This window comes from Pygocentrus nattereri, chromosome 2 (genome assembly GCF_015220715.1).
Source record: "Pygocentrus nattereri isolate fPygNat1 chromosome 2, fPygNat1.pri, whole genome shotgun sequence".
NCBI classification, from domain to species: Eukaryota; Metazoa; Chordata; class Actinopteri; order Characiformes; family Serrasalmidae; genus Pygocentrus; species Pygocentrus nattereri.
In genome coordinates this window covers 328,979-349,277 of record NC_051212.1, presented here as the reverse complement: position 1 = coordinate 349,277, position 20,299 = coordinate 328,979, and the positions used below count along the sequence as shown (strand labels likewise).

The following is a 20,299-nucleotide window of genomic DNA, read 5'->3' as shown; positions in this document are numbered from 1 at the left end:
TCCCAATCGCTTCCACTTTGTTATAATCCCACTGACAGTGGACTGTGGAATATTTAGTAGTGAGGAAATTTCACGACTGGACTTGCTGCACAGGTGGCGTCCGATCACGGTACCACGCTGGAATTCACTGAGCTCCTGAGAGCGACCCATTCTTTCACTAATGTCTGTAGAAGCAGTCTGCAGGCCTAGGGGCTCGGCTCTATACACCTGTGGCCGTGGAAGTGACTGGAACACCTGGATTCAATGATTTGGATGGGTGAGTGAAAACTTTTTTGCAATATACTGTATACGATCTGTCTGTTTGGTGTCACATCATCAATCTAGCCTTGAATCACCATCATGCTCTCTAAACACCAACAACACCAATATCAGGGCCCAGGTTGCAGCCCCAAATCATCAAAAACAATAATATTTTTGATGCGACATGCAGTTTTTATTTCATTTGAGTGTCTTTATATTTGAATGCATGATATTCTTCCTACAATTGCAGTAATACTGTTTCTACCCTGTATGAATATGTTGGTGTTTTCAGAGTTTACTCAGCTGACTTAAATACTTTCCACACGCTGAGCATTAATACGGTTTCTCTCCTGTGTGAATGTGCTGGTGCTTTAGGGGATTACACAGTCTGAACAGTGGTGCTTTTTTTCTTTTCTTGTAATCTTCTGTGCTTGTCTGGGAGGTGTGTTTGTGTGGATAGCAGCAGAGGATGTTTTTGGAGTGCTGGAGTTTCCAGACACTGTGTCCTCAGATTTCATCTTTCCAAATTTCATCAGCAACAAATTCCTTTTGCTGGTGTTTTGTTGATTTGCTTGTAAAAACAAATCAGATTTAGGACATGAGGAGCAGAAGATTTGCAGCAAAAGATTCTGGAGAAGAAAAAGGAAAAAAGAAAAGTCAATACCCAACACAACAGAAATTATGGAATCACACCACTTGGTTAGTGATTAAACCAGTCAAATGGTTTGGAAACATCTTGCAGCACCTGCACAGATCTGGAATTTGCATGTGTGCTGTTTGTAGGTTTTAGCTCTGCATTCAACTTCATATCCAACAATAAATAGGTATGCCAGAGCCAGTGACTACATTTCAGACACCTGTCTGCCTCAGCATTGGCACTCAATAGACGTGTGTGATCTCTCCCCTACTCTATTACCTTTAAACCACAGGTCATCAGCCCTGGTCCTGTTGTACCCCCTGTCCTGGATATTTTAGAGTTTTCCTGCTGTAATGCACCCATTTCAACTCAATATTGATGGGATTCTAGTTACACCTTCTCCCCACATCTGCAACCTCAGAGTTATCTTTGACCCTACACTCGCTTTTGACGACCACATCAATTCCGTTGTTAACAGCATTTTTTCATCTTCGCAATAGTTCTTGCCTCCGACCATTTCTCAGTCAAGCCGATGTAAAAATGCTTGTGCGTGCATTAGTGACGTCACAACTGGATGACTGCAATGTTCTCTTTTCTGGCCTCCCTGTCAAAACACTCACTAAGTTACAGTATGTTCAAAATGCCACTGCTAGGATCGTCACCTTTTCAAAAAAGAATGACCTTCAGAGTCTTCACTGGTTCTCCTTATAACATATAAAGCTCTGCAAAGCCTGGCTCCTTTATACTTGACAGAGCTTCTTCATCTATATGTCCCATCCTGTACTTTGAGATCGCAAAATCTAGGCCTTCTTCATGTTCCTAGATTTAATTCGACTTCTGTGGGTGGTCGATCATTTTAGGTAGTAGCTCCCAGGTTATGGAATACTCTACCACAGTCTATTCGGGATGCAACTCCTCTGTCTTCATTCAAATCTCTGTTAAAGACTTACTTGTTTTCACTGTGGTATTGTTGTTCTGTTTATACTTGAATGTTTACCTGCAGTGTCCTTCTGTTTAATGTGTTGTTTAATATATTGATCTTCTTTGATTGTAAAGTGTCCTTGAGCATGGGAAAGGTGCTATACAAATAAAAGTGATGATGATGATGAACATTGATAATTCGGAGATGAAGTGACTTATTTGCAGTTATAAGCTCAGCTGGTTTCCTGATACATTTAATTTGGAGGCAGTCAGGGGCTGGAGGTTAGGGACCCAGCCCTGTGACCGGAAGGTCGCCGTTTTGATCCCCAGAGCCAACATTATATGACTGATATGCCCTTGAGCAAGACGCTTAACCCCCAACTGCTCCCCAGGCACTGCGGATAAGGTTGCCCATTGCTCCATGCAAGTGTGTGTGCTCACTAGCATGTATGTGGTGTTTCACTGCATGGATGGGTTAAATGCTGAGGTTGAATTTCCCCTTTCTGGGACTAATAAGGGTCACTTAATCTTAATCTGCAACAACTGGCAATGCTGAAGTCGCGTCTTAGTCTAATTTTCCCGTTCCGCCTTAAATGGTGCAGCAGTACAATCTGGCGCCCCAGGCAGCATTTAAAGTGGAACAGTATAATTTAAACAAGAAGTTGGTGAACGAGAAGTTTCAGCCCTGTAAAGCTTTAATGCTGAGAGACATTTTATAAGAAACTCACGGAAAAGTTTCCTGAGGAGTAAGAAGATTACAGCTGAACTAAGTGTTGAAGCACAGCAAAGTGAGCGCTTTCATTTATCCTTTTATCCTACACAAGCACATTAGCACACACTGAGACTTATTTACAATGAATATGATTAAAGGACATAAAACGCTGTAGCAATGTGGACTGAGTGAAAGAACAAAATGGCTCTTCTTAACATTTCAGTTGTGACCCCGGAGTTAAACCTACTAGTAAGGGGTGATCAGCGCATGACTGTCTGCAGCTCAACCAGGACTGCAGCGACCTCCCACACCCCAACTTAACCAGCAAACTCCCACACCCCAACTTAACCAGCAAACTCCCACACCCCAACTTAACCGGCAAACTCCCACACCCCAACTTAACCGGCGACCTCCCACACCCCAACTTAACCGGCGACCTCCCACACCCCAGCTTAACCGGCGACCTCCCACACCCCAGCTTAACCGGCGACCTCCCACACCCCAGCCTAACCGGCGACCTCCCACACCCCAGCTTAACCGGCGACCTCCCACACCCCAGCTTAACCGGCGTCCTCCCACACCCCAGCTTAACCAGCGACCTCCCACACCCCAGCTTAACCAGCGAACTCCCACACCCCAACTTAACCAGCAAACTCCCACACCCCAACTTAACCAGCAAACTCCCACACCCCAACTTAACCAGCAAACTCCCACACCCCAGCTTAACCAGCGACCTCCCACACCCCAACTTAACCAGCGACTTCCCACACCCCAGGTTAACCTGCGACCTCCCACACCCCAGGTTAACCTGCGACCTCCCACACCCCAGCTTAACCTGCGACCTCCCACACCCCAGCTTAACCGGCGACCTCCCACACCCCAGCTTAACCGGCGTCCTCCCACACCCCAGCTTAACCGGCGACCTCCCACACCCCAGCTTAACCGGCGAACTCCCACACCCCAGCCTAACCGGCGACCTCCCACACCCCAGCTTAACCGGCGACCTCCCACACCCCAGCTTAACCGGCGACTTCCCACACCCCAGGTTAACCTGCGACCTCCCACACCCCAGCTTAACCGGCGACCTCCCACACCCCAACTTAACCGGCGACCTCCCACACCCCATCTTAACCGGCAAACTCCCACACCCCAACTTAACCGAGGACCTCCCACACCCCAGCTTAACCTGCGACCTCCCACACCCCAGCTTAACCTGCGACCTCCCACACCCCAGCTTAACCGGCGACCTCCCACACCCCAGCTTAACCGGCGACCTCCCACACCCCAGCCTAACCGGCGACCTCCCACACCCCAGCTTAACCGGCGACCTCCCACACCCCAGCTTAACCAGCGACTTCCCACACCCCAGGTTAACCTGCGACCTCCCACACCCCAGCTTAACCGGCGACCTCCCACACCCCAACTTAACCGGCGACCTCCCACACCCCATCTTAACCGGCAAACTCCCACACCCCAACTTAACCGAGGACCTCCCACACCCCAGCTTAACCTGCGACCTCCCACACCCCAGCTTAACCTGCGACCTCCCACACCCCAGCTTAACCAGCGACCTCCCACACCCCTGCTTAACCAGCAAACTCACACACCCCAGCTTAACCAGCAAACTCCCACACCCCAGCTTAACCAGCGACCTCCCACACCCCAGCTTAACCGGCAAACTCCCACACCCCAACTTAACCGAGGACCTCCCACACCCCAGCTTAACCTGCGACCTCCCACACCCCAGCTTAACCAGCGAACTCCCACACCCCAACTTAACCAGCAACTTCCCACACCCCAACTTAACCAGCAAATTCCCATACCCCAACTTAATCAGTGACTTCCCACACCCCAATTTAACCAGCAAACTCCCACACCCCAACTTAACCAGCAAACTCCCATACCCCAACTTAACCAGCAAACTCCCACACTCCAACTTAACCAGCGACCTCCCACACCCCAACTTAACCAGCGACCTCCCACACCCCAACTTAACCAGCGACCTCCCACACCCCAACTTAACCAGCAAACTCCCACACCCCAACTTAACCAGCGACCTCCCACACCCCAACTTAACCAGCGACTTCCCACACCCCAACTTAACCAGCGACTTCCCACACCCCAACTTAACCAGCGACTTCCCACACCCCAACTTAACCAGCGACTTCCCACACCCCAACTTAACCGGCGACCTCCCACACCCCAGCTTAACCGGCGACCTCCCACACCCCAGCTTAACCGGCGACCTCCCACACCCCAGCCTAACCGGCGACCTCCCACACCCCAGCTTAACCGGCGACCTCCCACACCCCAGCTTAACCGGCGACTTCCCACACCCCAGGTTAACCTGCGACCTCCCACACCCCAGCTTAACCGGCGACCTCCCACACCCCAACTTAACCGGCGACCTCCCACACCCCATCTTAACCGGCAAACTCCCACACCCCAACTTAACCGAGGACCTCCCACACCCCAGCTTAACCTGCGACCTCCCACACCCCAGCTTAACCTGCGACCTCCCACACCCCAGCTTAACCGGCGACCTCCCACACCCCAGCTTAACCGGCGACCTCCCACACCCCAGCCTAACCGGCGACCTCCCACACCCCAGCTTAACCGGCGACCTCCCACACCCCAGCTTAACCAGCGACTTCCCACACCCCAGGTTAACCTGCGACCTCCCACACCCCAGCTTAACCGGCGACCTCCCACACCCCAACTTAACCGGCGACCTCCCACACCCCAACTTAACCGAGGACCTCCCACACCCCAGCTTAACCTGCGACCTCCCACACCCCAGCTTAACCTGCGACCTCCCACACCCCAGCTTAACCTGCGACCTCCCACACCCCAGCTTAACCTGCGACCTCCCACACCCCAGCTTAACCAGCGACCTCCCACACCCCAGCTTAACCAGCGACCTCCCACACCCCAGCTTAACCAGCGACCTCCCACACCCCAGCTTAACCAGCAAACTCCCACACCCCAGCTTAACCGGCGACCTCCCACACCCCAGCTTAACCGGCGACCTCCCACACCCCAGCTTAACCGGCGACCTCCCACACCCCAGCTTAACCGGCGACCTCCCACACCCCAGCTTAACCGGCGACCTCCCACACCCCAACTTAACCTGCGACCTCCCACACCCCAGCTTAACCAGCGACCTCCCACACCCCAGCTTAACCAGCGACCTCCCACACCCCAGCTTAACCTGCGACCTCCCACACCCCAGCTTAACCAGCGAACTCCCACACCCCAACTTAACCAGCAAATTCCCATACCCCAACTTAATCAGTGACTTCCCACACCCCAATTTAACCAGCAAACTCCCACACCCCAACTTAACCAGCAAACTCCCACACCCCAACTTAACCAGCGACCTCCCACACCCCAGCTTAACCGGCGACCTCCCACACCCCAGCTTAACCGGCGACCTCCCACACCCCAGCTTAACCGGCGACCTCCCACACCCCAACTTAACCTGCGACCTCCCACACCCCAACTTAACCTGCGACCTCCCACACCCCAGGTTAACCGGCGACCTCCCACACCCCAGCTTAACCAGCGACCTCCCACACCCCAGCTTAACCAGCGACCTCCCACACCCCAGCTTAACCTGCGACCTCCCACACCCCAGCTTAACCAGCGAACTCCCACACCCCAACTTAACCAGCAACTTCCCACACCCCAACTTAACCAGCAAATTCCCATACCCCAACTTAATCAGTGACTTCCCACACCCCAATTTAACCAGCAAACTCCCACACCCCAACTTAACCAGCAAACTCCCACACCCCAACTTAACCAGCGAACTCCCACACCCCAACTTAACCAGCAAACTCCCACACCCCAACTTAACCAGCGACCTCCCACACCCCAACTTAACCAGCGACCTCCCACACCCCAACTTAACCAGCGACCTCCCACACCCCAACTTAACCAGCGACCTCCCACACCCCAACTTAACCAGCAAACTCCCACACCCCAACTTAACCAGCGACCTCCCACACCCCAACTTAACCAGCGACTTCCCACACCCCAACTTAACCAGCGACTTCCCACACCCCAACTTAACCAGCGACTTCCCACACCCCAACTTAACCAGCGACTTCCCACACCCCAACTTAACCAGCGACTTCCCACACCCCAGCTTAACCTGCGACCTCCCACACCCCAACTTAACCAGCGACCTCCCACACCCCAACTTAACCAGCGACCTCCCACACCCCAACTTAACCAGCGACCTCCCACACCCCAACTTAACCAGCGACTTCCCACACCCCAACTTAACCAGCGACTTCCCACACCCCAACTTAACCAGCGACCTCCCACACCCCAACTTAACCAGCAAACTCCCATACCCCAACTTAACCAGCAAACTCCCACACTCCAACTTAACCAGCGACCTCCCACACCCCAACTTAACCAGCGACCTCCCACACCCCAACTTAACCAGCGACCTCCCACACCCCAACTTAACCAGCAAACTCCCACACCCCAACTTAACCAGCGACCTCCCACACCCCAACTTAACCAGCGACTTCCCACACCCCAACTTAACCAGCGACTTCCCACACCCCAACTTAACCAGCGACTTCCCACACCCCAACTTAACCAGCGACTTCCCACACCCCAACTTAACCGGCGACCTCCCACACCCCAGCTTAACCGGCGACCTCCCACACCCCAGCTTAACCGGCGACCTCCCACACCCCAGCCTAACCGGCGACCTCCCACACCCCAGCTTAACCGGCGACCTCCCACACCCCAGCTTAACCGGCGACTTCCCACACCCCAGGTTAACCTGCGACCTCCCACACCCCAGCTTAACCGGCGACCTCCCACACCCCAACTTAACCGGCGACCTCCCACACCCCATCTTAACCGGCAAACTCCCACACCCCAACTTAACCGAGGACCTCCCACACCCCAGCTTAACCTGCGACCTCCCACACCCCAGCTTAACCTGCGACCTCCCACACCCCAGCTTAACCGGCGACCTCCCACACCCCAGCTTAACCGGCGACCTCCCACACCCCAGCCTAACCGGCGACCTCCCACACCCCAGCTTAACCGGCGACCTCCCACACCCCAGCTTAACCAGCGACTTCCCACACCCCAGGTTAACCTGCGACCTCCCACACCCCAGCTTAACCGGCGACCTCCCACACCCCAACTTAACCGGCGACCTCCCACACCCCAACTTAACCGAGGACCTCCCACACCCCAGCTTAACCTGCGACCTCCCACACCCCAGCTTAACCTGCGACCTCCCACACCCCAGCTTAACCTGCGACCTCCCACACCCCAGCTTAACCTGCGACCTCCCACACCCCAGCTTAACCAGCGACCTCCCACACCCCAGCTTAACCAGCGACCTCCCACACCCCAGCTTAACCAGCGACCTCCCACACCCCAGCTTAACCAGCAAACTCCCACACCCCAGCTTAACCGGCGACCTCCCACACCCCAGCTTAACCGGCGACCTCCCACACCCCAGCTTAACCGGCGACCTCCCACACCCCAGCTTAACCGGCGACCTCCCACACCCCAGCTTAACCGGCGACCTCCCACACCCCAACTTAACCTGCGACCTCCCACACCCCAGCTTAACCAGCGACCTCCCACACCCCAGCTTAACCAGCGACCTCCCACACCCCAGCTTAACCTGCGACCTCCCACACCCCAGCTTAACCAGCGAACTCCCACACCCCAACTTAACCAGCAAATTCCCATACCCCAACTTAATCAGTGACTTCCCACACCCCAATTTAACCAGCAAACTCCCACACCCCAACTTAACCAGCAAACTCCCACACCCCAACTTAACCAGCGACCTCCCACACCCCAGCTTAACCGGCGACCTCCCACACCCCAGCTTAACCGGCGACCTCCCACACCCCAGCTTAACCGGCGACCTCCCACACCCCAACTTAACCTGCGACCTCCCACACCCCAACTTAACCTGCGACCTCCCACACCCCAGGTTAACCGGCGACCTCCCACACCCCAGCTTAACCAGCGACCTCCCACACCCCAGCTTAACCAGCGACCTCCCACACCCCAGCTTAACCTGCGACCTCCCACACCCCAGCTTAACCAGCGAACTCCCACACCCCAACTTAACCAGCAACTTCCCACACCCCAACTTAACCAGCAAATTCCCATACCCCAACTTAATCAGTGACTTCCCACACCCCAATTTAACCAGCAAACTCCCACACCCCAACTTAACCAGCAAACTCCCACACCCCAACTTAACCAGCGAACTCCCACACCCCAACTTAACCAGCAAACTCCCACACCCCAACTTAACCAGCGACCTCCCACACCCCAACTTAACCAGCGACCTCCCACACCCCAACTTAACCAGCGACCTCCCACACCCCAACTTAACCAGCGACCTCCCACACCCCAACTTAACCAGCAAACTCCCACACCCCAACTTAACCAGCGACCTCCCACACCCCAACTTAACCAGCGACTTCCCACACCCCAACTTAACCAGCGACTTCCCACACCCCAACTTAACCAGCGACTTCCCACACCCCAACTTAACCAGCGACTTCCCACACCCCAACTTAACCAGCGACTTCCCACACCCCAGCTTAACCTGCGACCTCCCACACCCCAACTTAACCAGCGACCTCCCACACCCCAACTTAACCAGCGACCTCCCACACCCCAACTTAACCAGCGACCTCCCACACCCCAACTTAACCAGCGACTTCCCACACCCCAACTTAACCAGCGACTTCCCACACCCCAACTTAACCAGCGACCTCCCACACCCCAACTTAACCAGCAACCTCCCACACCCCAGCTTAACCAGCAATGTCTCACACCTGAACATAACGAAGTGAAATTACACACCCAAAGTTACCCAGCGACCTCCCACACCCCTCCCACAACGCAACTTAACCAGCGACCTCCCACACCCCAACTTAACCAGCGATCTCCCACACCCCAACTTAACCAGCGACCTCCCACACCCCAACTTAACCAGCAACCTCCCACACCCCAGCTTAACCAGCAATGTCTCACACCTGAACATAACGAAGTGAAATTACACACCCAAAGTTACCCGGCGACCTCCCACACCCCTCCCACACCCCAACTTAACCAGCGACCTCCCACACCCCAACTTAACCAGCGACCTCCCACACCCCAACTTAACCAGCGACCTCCCACACCCCAACTTAACCAGCAAACTCCCACAACCCAACTTAACCAGCGACTTCCCACACCCCAACTTAACCAGCGACTTCCCACAGCCCAACTTAACCAGCGACTTCCCACACCCCAGGTTAACCTGCGACCTCCCACACCCCAGCTTAACCTGCGACCTCCCACACCCCAGCTTAACCTGCGACCTCCCACACCCCATCTTAACCGGCGACCTCCCACACCCCAGCTTAACCAGCGACCTCCCACACCCCAACTTAACCTGCGACCTCCCACACCCCAGGTTAACCGGCGACCTCCCACACCCCAGCTTAACCGGCGACCTCCCACACCCCAGCTTAACCAGCGACCTCCCACACCCCAGCTTAACCAGCGAACTCCCACACCCCAACTTAACCAGCAACTTCCCACACCCCAACTTAACCAGCAAATTCCCATACCCCAACTTAATCAGTGACTTCCCACACCCCAATTTAACCAGCGACCTCCCACACCCCAACTTAACCAGCGACCTCCCACACCCCAACTTAACCAGCGACCTCCCACACCCCAACTTAACCAGCGACCTCCCACACCCCAACTTAACCAGCGACCTCCCACACCCCAACTTAACCAGCGACCTCCCACACCCCAACTTAACCAGCGACCTCCCACACCCCAACTTAACCAGCAAACTCCTACACCCCAACTTAACCAGCGACCTCCCACACCCCAACTTAACCAGCGACCTCCCACACCCCAATTTAACCAGCAAACTCCCACACCCCAACTTAACCAGCAAACTCCCACACCCCAACTTAACCAGCGACCTCCCACACCCCAACTTAACCAGCGACCTCCCACACCCCAACTTAACCAGCGACCTCCCACACCCCAGCTTAACCAGCGACTTCCCACACCCCAACTTAACCAGCAAACTCCCACACCCCAACTTAACCAGCAAACTCCCACACCCCAACTTAACCAGCGACTTCCCACACCCCAACTTAACCAGCGACTTCCCACACCCCAACTTAACCAGCGACTTCCCACACCCCAACTTAACCAGCGACTTCCCACACCCCAACTTAACCAGCGACTTCCCACACCCCAACTTAACCAGCGACCTCCCACACCCCAACTTAACCAGCGACCTCCCACACCTCAACTTAACCAGCGACCTCCCACACCCCAACTTAACCAGCGACTTCCCACACCCCAACTTAACCAGCGACTTCCCACACCCCAACTTAACCAGCGACCTCCCACACCCCAACTTAACCAGCAACCTCCCACACCCCAACTTAACCAGCAAACTCCCACAACCCAACTTAACCAGCGACTTCCCACACCCCAACTTAACCAGCGACTTCCCACACCCCAACTTAACCAGCGACCTCCCACACCCCAACTTAACCAGCGACCTCCCACACCCCAACTTAACCAGCGACCTCCCACACCCCAACTTAACCAGCGACTTCCCACACCCCAACTTAACCAGCGACTTCCCACACCCCAACTTAACCAGCGACCTCCCACACCCCAACTTAACCAGCAACCTCCCACACCCCAGCTTAACCAGCAATGTCTCACACCTGAACATAACGAAGTGAAATTACACACCCAAAGTTACCCAGCGACCTCCCACACCCCTCCCACAACGCAACTTAACCAGCGACCTCCCACACCCCAACTTAACCAGCGATCTCCCACACCCCAACTTAACCAGCGACCTCCCACACCCCAACTTAACCAGCAACCTCCCACACCCCAGCTTAACCAGCAATGTCTCACACCTGAACATAACGAAGTGAAATTACACACCCAAAGTTACCCGGCGACCTCCCACACCCCTCCCACACCCCAACTTAACCAGCGACCTCCCACACCCCAACTTAACCAGCGACCTCCCACACCCCAACTTAACCAGCAAACTCCTACAACCCAACTTAACCAGCGACTTCCCACACCCCAACTTAACCAGCGACCTCCCACACCCCAGCTTAACCAGCGACTTCCCACACCCCAGGTTAACCTGCGACCTCCCACACCCCAGCTTAACCTGCGACCTCCCACACCCCAGCTTAACCTGCGACCTCCCACACCCCAGCTTAACCTGCGACCTCCCACACCCCAACTTAACCGGCGACCTCCCACACCCCATCTTAACCGGCAAACTCCCACACCCCAACTTAACCGGGGACCTCCCACACCCCAGCTTAACCTGCGACCTCCCACACCCCAGCTTAACCGGCGAACTCCCACACCCCAACTTAACCAGCAAACTCCCACACCCCAACTTAACCAGCGACCTCCCACACCCCAACTTAACCAGCAATGTCTCACACCTGAACATAACGAAGTGAAATTACACACCCAAAGTTACCCGGCGACCTCCCACACCCCTCCCACACCCAACCTTACCCAGCAACCTCCCATGCCCAAACTCATACGGCGACCTCCCACAACCAAACATACCCAGTGACCTTCCACACCCTACCTTACTCAAAACTACTTAACTATTTTGTAACTTAGATAAAATCTATCAGAGCAGGAAGTCATACATATTTATTCTTCTCTTTTTGGTAAGAAATAAAACACAAAAGCTCTAGGGTTAACAGTAAAGCAGAACAGGAGCTTAACCAGGACTGCAGAATGAAATTAAACCCTTAAAAAATGAATTAGGGAATAAATGTTGATGATTAAAGAAGGATTGATGAAAGTAGAGGAAGTGGAGTGCTGTGGTCACTCTTATACTCTAGTATATTAGCATTTGTAAACACTCAGGACAATATAAGTCCTTCAGTGTTTATCATACAACTGAATAAATGTGACAAGTTTCTACTCATTTCTGACCTTCTCAATCTCAACAAAAAAAACATTATTATCAAACAAAATCACAGAGCTATGCACCAACATCAACCAGCTGAGCTCAGTCTGGGTGAAGGCTGCTTCTGAGTTAGGTCACTCATTTTACATATTCTCAAAAGAGAATATTTCTCCTCCCTTTGGGAAAAAGTGTAAACAGAGAGAAAAAGAGATAAACAGCTCTTTATCTTCAGCAGATCGGCTCCTGTTTCTCTCTAAAACTGCAGAGCTGCTGGTTTTTTTCTTTTCATTTTCTACACAGACCCACAGAAAACACAGACCCTCATTCACAGCATTCACAGAGAGCTTTGAACTGTCATAGGTGCAGAAGGACGAAAAGCCTGATAATAAAACACACATTTTCTAAGCCGCTTCTCCCTCAGAGCCACAGGGTGTGCTGGAGCCTATCCCAGCTGGGAATGATAATAAAATAAAAATATCTTTACTATTGAAGACTATCATCTCATCTAATCTATATGAGTCATATTTTCTAAAAACAAAAATCTTGCAAATCTTTTTCTATGCACATATAAACGTATATATATATATATATATATATATATATATATATATAAAAAATTGTCCATGATAATCAGCTGTACATTAAACCTGCAGCCCATTGAGATTAATTTACTGAAAACACCAGAGTATTACTGTAACTCCACATAATTCAGAGGGCGATGATCTTCTCCTTTCACTCTTTCACAGTAGCCACATTTACATGCAGCCTAATAATCTGTTAATAATCGATTAATAGCTCAATCAGAATAGAACATGTCCATGTACACACCTGAGTCAAAATAGTAAAATAGTCTAGTCCAACTGAGGCCATTCAGAATACAACTTCTATTCAACTGAACAAGCTGGGTAATCCTGTAAAAAATCAGTTAACTAGAAGAACAATATCCGGGAAACGAATGCATCCGATTACATTCCCTATCGGAAAGTTTAAGTCCGTTCTGCATGTGCGTCTCATCACAATGAGAGTTTATACTGTTCGACATGGTGGAGTAGAAACTGGTCTGCAGAGGAGACGAAGTTCATGCTCTGATCTTTAAAAGACGGCGATGGGACGGACGTGCAGCTTGTGTGTCTCAGAGCACGACGTCTTCCTCTCGGCCTTCTTTAATAAGGACGTGTGAAGGACGTTTTCCTGAGTCTGACGTCATTTTAAAGCAGTTAAAAACACAATCACTGCTCACTGCTGCTCATCTCACTCTGACTGGACTCACGTGGTGCTGGTTGTCATGGTAACATCCACACTAAGCAGTTCTCTGCACATGCTCAACATTATAGATTGTATGACTCATAGTGTGAATGTAAACAAATTTTCATCAAATTGTTAAGTGAAAATAAACAAATTAAATTCATATTTGTAAGTTCACACAATCGCTACACTGTATCAGCTCCACTGACCAGTTTTGCTCTGTAGTTCTAGTTACAGGGTGTAGTCCATCTGTTTCTCTGCATACTTTGTTACCTTGTTCTTCAATGACCACAACCCCCACAGGACCCCCACAGAGCAGGTGTTACTTGAATTGTGAGTCATTCTCAGTAAGTGGATCCAGTATTTACAAACCATGGCAGCACAGCTGTGTAAAAGTAGAAAAGAAAGCAAGATTGGGGAATTTCCACTAGGTGGTCTCAGACCTCACGGTTTGTGTGCCTGTAAATATATACATACATATACATATATACATACACACACAAACGCTGTGACATTTAGTACAATGCAACAAAAACCGGAATCTGTGATTTGTTATTTCTCTTGAACCTTTATTTAACTGATAAAAGTACAAAGAAATGCCTTTTAATCTTTTGGCTGCCCAATTTAATTGCATTTTATAAAGATAATTAAAAAAAAAATTTTTTTTATTCAATGTCTGAAGCACACCCAAAAAATAGGAAATGTTCAAAATAAGAGTGAAAAATTCATAGAGCATTCAAATTACACTATTTTTAAACATTGAATAAGCAGGTGAACCAGTAACAGGTGAGGGTATGATTATTCACCAAATGCTCAGTTGTTACAAGCAAAGATAAGTTGCAGCCACTTTGATGATTCTCTCATGATGATCAGCACAAACTGTTCAAAAAGAGCATTTTAAGGTCTTTCACCATCTATCACATATAATATTGTGAAAAGCCTCAGAGAATGCAGAGAAATCTCAGTCCTTGCAGGGCAAGGCCGGAAACCACTGTGGAATGGGCCACATGGGCTCCGGAGTACTTTAGAAAACTGTTGTCTCTTAACACAGTCCTCCACTGCATCATGAACTGCAGCATGAAACTCTATTATGCAAGTAAAAAGCCACACATCATTTCTATGAACACAATGGAACAAAATAAACATTAACGATACAATTATTTGCTGTACAGTCACATCAAACAGGATTATTCCAGATTACAGAATCTCAAGACAAACCATGATGCCAGCATTGGAGACAAAAAGCAGGGAAGCTTTATATTCCCATTGAGCTGCAATTCCAGACATCTGCATACAACATATCATCTGATGAGCGAGAGTCTGAGTTGAAAGTGGCATCAGAAAGAGTCTTGCTAATAAAAATCAGACCCAGAAGCTGCTGTTTGGAAATCAGTAAACTCTTAAATTGCAACTCAAATAAAACAAAGAACAAAACAACAAACAAGCACAATAGCAAAAACTTTACATTAAGTTCAGATCATATCCACATCGTACATTACTACCTTAAAAATAAGCCAAACATTTCAAAGCTTAATTTTACATTTAATGGGCTGATTTAAGAAAACAGCACATTTTGTATCTGCCATATATTAAATTGAGGAAAAAGAATTTTATATATATATATATATATATATATATATATATATATATATATATATATATATAAAAGTTATACAAAATGATATAAATTATATAAAACTTGTTACTTTGAAAATCACCCCAGTGTTTCAATTCCTATTTTACATTTGAGAATGTAATAAAACATGATTTGTATAGGTCACATACAATTCAGGTAAAATAATTATTTTTATGCATTATTATGCATTTATACAAAATGACATCATGAATGAAATGTGAAATTCCTATTTCAATGCTGTTAATAGAAAAGTGTCAAACTGATTTTTGTGGTTTCCCCATTAAATACTGTGTGTCTTTGCATTCCAATGGTTGGTCTGGTCATAAACCAGTCTGTACTTTAGCACAGGTCAAGAAAGGAGTCACACTGGGGGGAAGGGGTCCCTGCTGTATAGTTCACTGTCCAGGGGGGTTACTTTATGGCTGGGTGCATTTGGAGACCTTTAAAATGCTTTCTTGGTAGACTAGGAGCTTTTCATCATGATATGGGAGATGGGAATTCCCTGCCATTTTGAACGGATAAGACCTCTTTTGTAACAGGTGCTTTCACTCCTCCTGGAGTCCTTTCTCCTCTGTCCTTCCACCGCTGAGCTGGAAGCTGTATAATCCATTGTTTTTGAGAATGCATAAATTGCATTTAGAGGAATCGAGGGGAGAAGAGGCTTTCGGAACAAGGACACATGTCGAATGCAGATGTTTTTGTTCTAGCCTTTGACACAGGTCTGTGGAACAACCTTCTCTTAAAGATTTTAGTTACAGTGTACACAAATATTGGCACCCCTGGTAAACATGAGCAAAACAGGCTTTAAAAAACATGCATTGCTCAACCTTTTGTTTTTTACTCAAATACTGGCAAAAATCTAATATATTTAAACTACAATGATTAAAATAAATAAAAAATAAAGCTTATATTTAAATATGAGTCGTGGGCTGGAGATAAGAGAACCAGCCTCACGACCGGAAGGTTGCTTTTTTTGATCCCCTGAGCCAAAAGTATGTGACAATGCGTTTACCCCTAACTGCTCCCTGGTAGCTGGGGATAGGGCTCACTACCCCTTAGCGTGTGTTCAATAGTGTATGTGGTGATCGGGCGCCACCTGTGCAGCAAGTCCAGTCGTGAAATTTCCTCACTACTAAATATTCCACAGTCCACTGTCGGTGGGATTATAACAAAGTGGAAGCAATTGGGAACGACAGCAACTCAGCCACGAAGTGGTCGGCCACGTAAAATGACAGAGCGGGGTCAGCGGATGCTGAGGGGCATAGTGCGCAGAGGTCACCGACTTTCTGCAGAGTCAATCACTACAGACCTCCAAACTTCATGTGGCCTTCAGATCAGCTCAAGAACAGCGTAGAGAGCTTCATGGAATGGGTTTCCATGGCCGAGCAGCTGCATCCAAGCCTTACATCACCCTTCCTGGTTACAAGGAGAACAGTACTTGTCTGACTGCATTGTGCCGAGTGTAAAGTTTGGTGGAGGGGGGGATCATGGTGTGGGGGTGTTTTTGAGGCGTTGGGCTCGGCCCCTTAGTTCCAGTGAAAGGAACTCTTAAAGCTTCAGCACCAAGAGATTTTGGACAATTTCATGCTCCCAACTTTGTGGGAACAGTTTGGGGACGGCCCCTTCCTGCTCCAACATGACTGACCACCAGTGCACAAAGCAGGTCCATAAAGTCGTGGATGAGCCAGTTTGGTGTGGAAGAACTTGACTGGCCTGCACAGAGTCCTGACCTCAACCCCATAGAACACCTTTGGGATGAATTAGAGTGGAGACAGTGAGCCAGGCCTTCTCATTCAACATCAGTCTGACCTCACAAATGTGCTTCTGGAAGAACGGTCAGAAATTCCCACAAACACTCCTAACCCTTGTGGAAAGCCTTCCCAGAAGAGCTGAAGCTGTTATAGCTGCAAAGGGTGGGCCGCCATCATATTAAACCCTATGGATTAAGAATGGAATGTTACTCAAGTTCATACGCATGCGAAGCCAGACGAGCAGATACTTTTGGAAATATAGTATACATCGTCTTCCCTGCAGATTTCTAAGATGTCCAGCTTTTAACTTCCAAATCATTGCCCTGAAGTTGGAAACATCTTCAGGTATTTAGCAATTTTCCTATAGCCATTTCTTGATTTGTGGAGTGCAACCTTTATTCCACATCCCTGCTGTGTTTTCTGCTCTTTCCCATAGTGATGGATGACTAAGGACATTTGGCCTGTGTGTCATCTCATGTTTAAACCCCAGTGAAACAGAAAGTCATGGTTGACCTTTTAAGTGCCCTTCATTGCTCAGGCAAACATTAAGTAATAACATACAGTATAATCGAAATACGCGTCAGTTCGGTTTCACACACAAGAATTTCAGGAGTTGCCAGCAGTTGTTACACAGGTTGACTAAATTTATTTTGCTGTAAGATTTTGTGTTCCCCAATTATTGTACTTTAAATAAGATCAGAATTTTGGTAATGTTTCAAAACTCAAAAGTATAAGCAATAAAAATAGTCTGTTTTGATCATGTGCAAGTGTTTCTGGGTGGCACTGTAAAGGAGGGGTACTGTAAATGTTTAAAAAAGTTAAATTGTTTGGGTGTGTGAATTCTAGTAAAGCATGCTCATGTGAAAAGTTAGTTAATAATAGGATACGCGTTTTGTTATTGACAGATCATTTAAGCCCAATAACAGGTGATAAAACTGACGACTGAGTGAAGACCACCTCATTTGGAAAGCAAGTTTGGTGTTGATTTCTCCATCCTCCCATCTTGTCCTCGTGTCCTTTGAGGGAGGAGCTAAGATGTGAGAAAGGAATGCAAGAAAAGGAAATGAGAACATACGATAAAGGATATAAGAGACACCCACTGTTTCACTAGTAAAATTAACATTTATACTTCACAGAGCTTAGAAGGAAAGCCTGTGGGTGGAGCATCATTAGCAGTGGATTTTATCAACATCCACTACCAAAATTTGAATACGATGTTGCCAGATATGTACTATCATTATGAGATCGTGTCTGGCTCTGTAAGAGCACAGTTCACAGTTCAGTTAGCTTTGAAATTTTACTCATTCCCAAAAGAGAGTTGTCTAGGTCTTTAATTCCAAAAGCTGAAACATTTCATAATTTAGAATAAGAGTAACAATGTTCCTTTTGATCAGTTTGAGTGCTGATTGTACTGCTGCGCCATATAATGTGGAATGGGAAAATTTGAAAGAGAAGCAGGACAACGAGAAGCCGACTTCAGCTTCACGACTTTAGTCACAGACTAAATGCAAGAGGAAACCAGTTGAGTGATTATAAATGTAAGTCCATTCATTTATAAATTATTGATATTCTTCTTAAATCTCTCTCTTTGCCATATCTTTATCTGCATTGCTTGTGACCAGCAATCTGCATGTCAGTGTTCAGCATTTACGGCTGGTGAATTAGCAGTTGTGTGTTAACTCCAGTGTTTAAGACCATTTAATGTGAAAACTGTGTGAGAAATGTGTGATACAATGATTTTACAGTAAAGGAGGATTATGTTATTGTACCTAAAAAATTGAGTTCTGTGGGAGTATGGGGTGCTGGGGCTACTACTCCGGGCCATTCAATCTCTGTACTCCCGGCCTGAGAGCGGTTTTCATATGCTCGGCCTTAAGTCAGACTCTTTTAGTGTCCGAGTTGGACTCCGCCAGGGTTGTGCCCGGTCTTCACTCCTGTTCTAGACATTCATAGGGTTTTGAGTCGTAGTCGAGGTCAGGAGGACATTATGTATGGAGGTCAGATGGTAACATCTCTGCTGTTTGCAGATGATGATGTTCTTTTGGCTGAATCACATGGATGCCTCCAGGGAAAGTATGATCACTGAGTGTGAAGCAGACAAAGTCTGAGTCCAGGGTCTTAGCCCAGAAAAGGATGGCATGCCTACTCCAGGTAAGGGGAAAGGTCCTGCCCCAGGTGGAGGAGTTTAATTATCTTGGCATCTTGTTCATGAGTGATGGCAAGAGGGATCGTGTTTTACGTACAAACAGACAGAATAAAACTAATTCACTCTCCCTGTTTTTTTTCCCCCCCGAGTATACAACCGCCCACATGTCCAGCCGGACACTGAAGGACGACTGACTGTCGAGCCCTCCTGCTACCCACTTCAGACCAGCTGCCCACACCCCAGCTACCACCACCTGCCTTGGACTAGCTGCCCACCCTACACTGATGTTCTCAAAGACTCCCAGCTATTCCTACTACTAATACTACTGCTATTAATATTAGTAGTATAATCACTTGTAGGTAGTTTGACCAGAGGAGGACGGGTCCCCCCTGGTGAGCCTGGTTCCTCCCAAGGTTCCTTAGTTCTGAGGGAGCTTTCCTTGCCACTGTTGCCCCTGGCTTGCCCGCCGGGGGGGGTTTACATTCTTGTTAAAACTTTGTCTTTACTGGAATTCTGTGAAGCTGCTTTGTGACAACATCCATTGTAAAAAGTGCTACAAATAAATTTGATTTGATTTGAAATTTGATTTGATTTGATTGTGAGATCGGCCGCAGGTGGGGACATGCGGCAGCAGTAATGTGGTCACTATACCAGACTGTAGTAATGAAGTGGGAGCTGAGCCATAAGGCAAAACTCTGTGTTTTCCGGTCAGTCTACATCCCCACCTTCAACCATGGGCATGAGCTGTGGGTAATGACCAAAAGAATGAGATTGTGAATACAAGTGGCAGAAATTGTCTTTCTTCATAGGGTGGCGGGCTCCACTCTATTTGATAGGGTGAGGAGCTCGGCCATTCAGGAGCTCAGAGTAGAGCCTACTCCACCGCATTGAGAGAAGCCAGCTGATGAGGTTTGGGCATCTGATCCTGATGCCCCCTGGATGTCTCCCTGTGGGTGTATACCAAGCCCAGCCTATTGAGACAAGACCCCGGATCGTCCTAGGAGCTTGAGGTCCACG

The 20,299-nt window shown here is 49.1% G+C and overlaps 1 protein-coding gene across 6 annotated transcripts in view; it reads right to left on the bottom strand.

The window, feature by feature from the left end:
* Positions 1 to 409: 409 nt before the first annotated feature.
* The window catches only part of LOC108414562 (gastrula zinc finger protein XlCGF7.1-like), a 46,731-nt gene continuing 26,841 nt past the window's right edge, over positions 410 to 20,299 (bottom strand). For 5 of the 6 annotated variants that reach the window (XM_037532430.1, XM_037532432.1, XM_037532438.1 and 2 more), the window contains 2 exons: positions 18,094 to 18,166; positions 17,265 to 17,321 (listed from right to left, as the gene is read on the bottom strand). The gene's annotated coding sequence lies outside the window, so the exon portion shown is untranslated. Of the gene's footprint in view, positions 870 to 17,264; positions 17,322 to 18,093; positions 18,167 to 20,299 lie in introns of those variants that run through there. The other variant, XM_037532440.1, reaches the window with a different exon arrangement.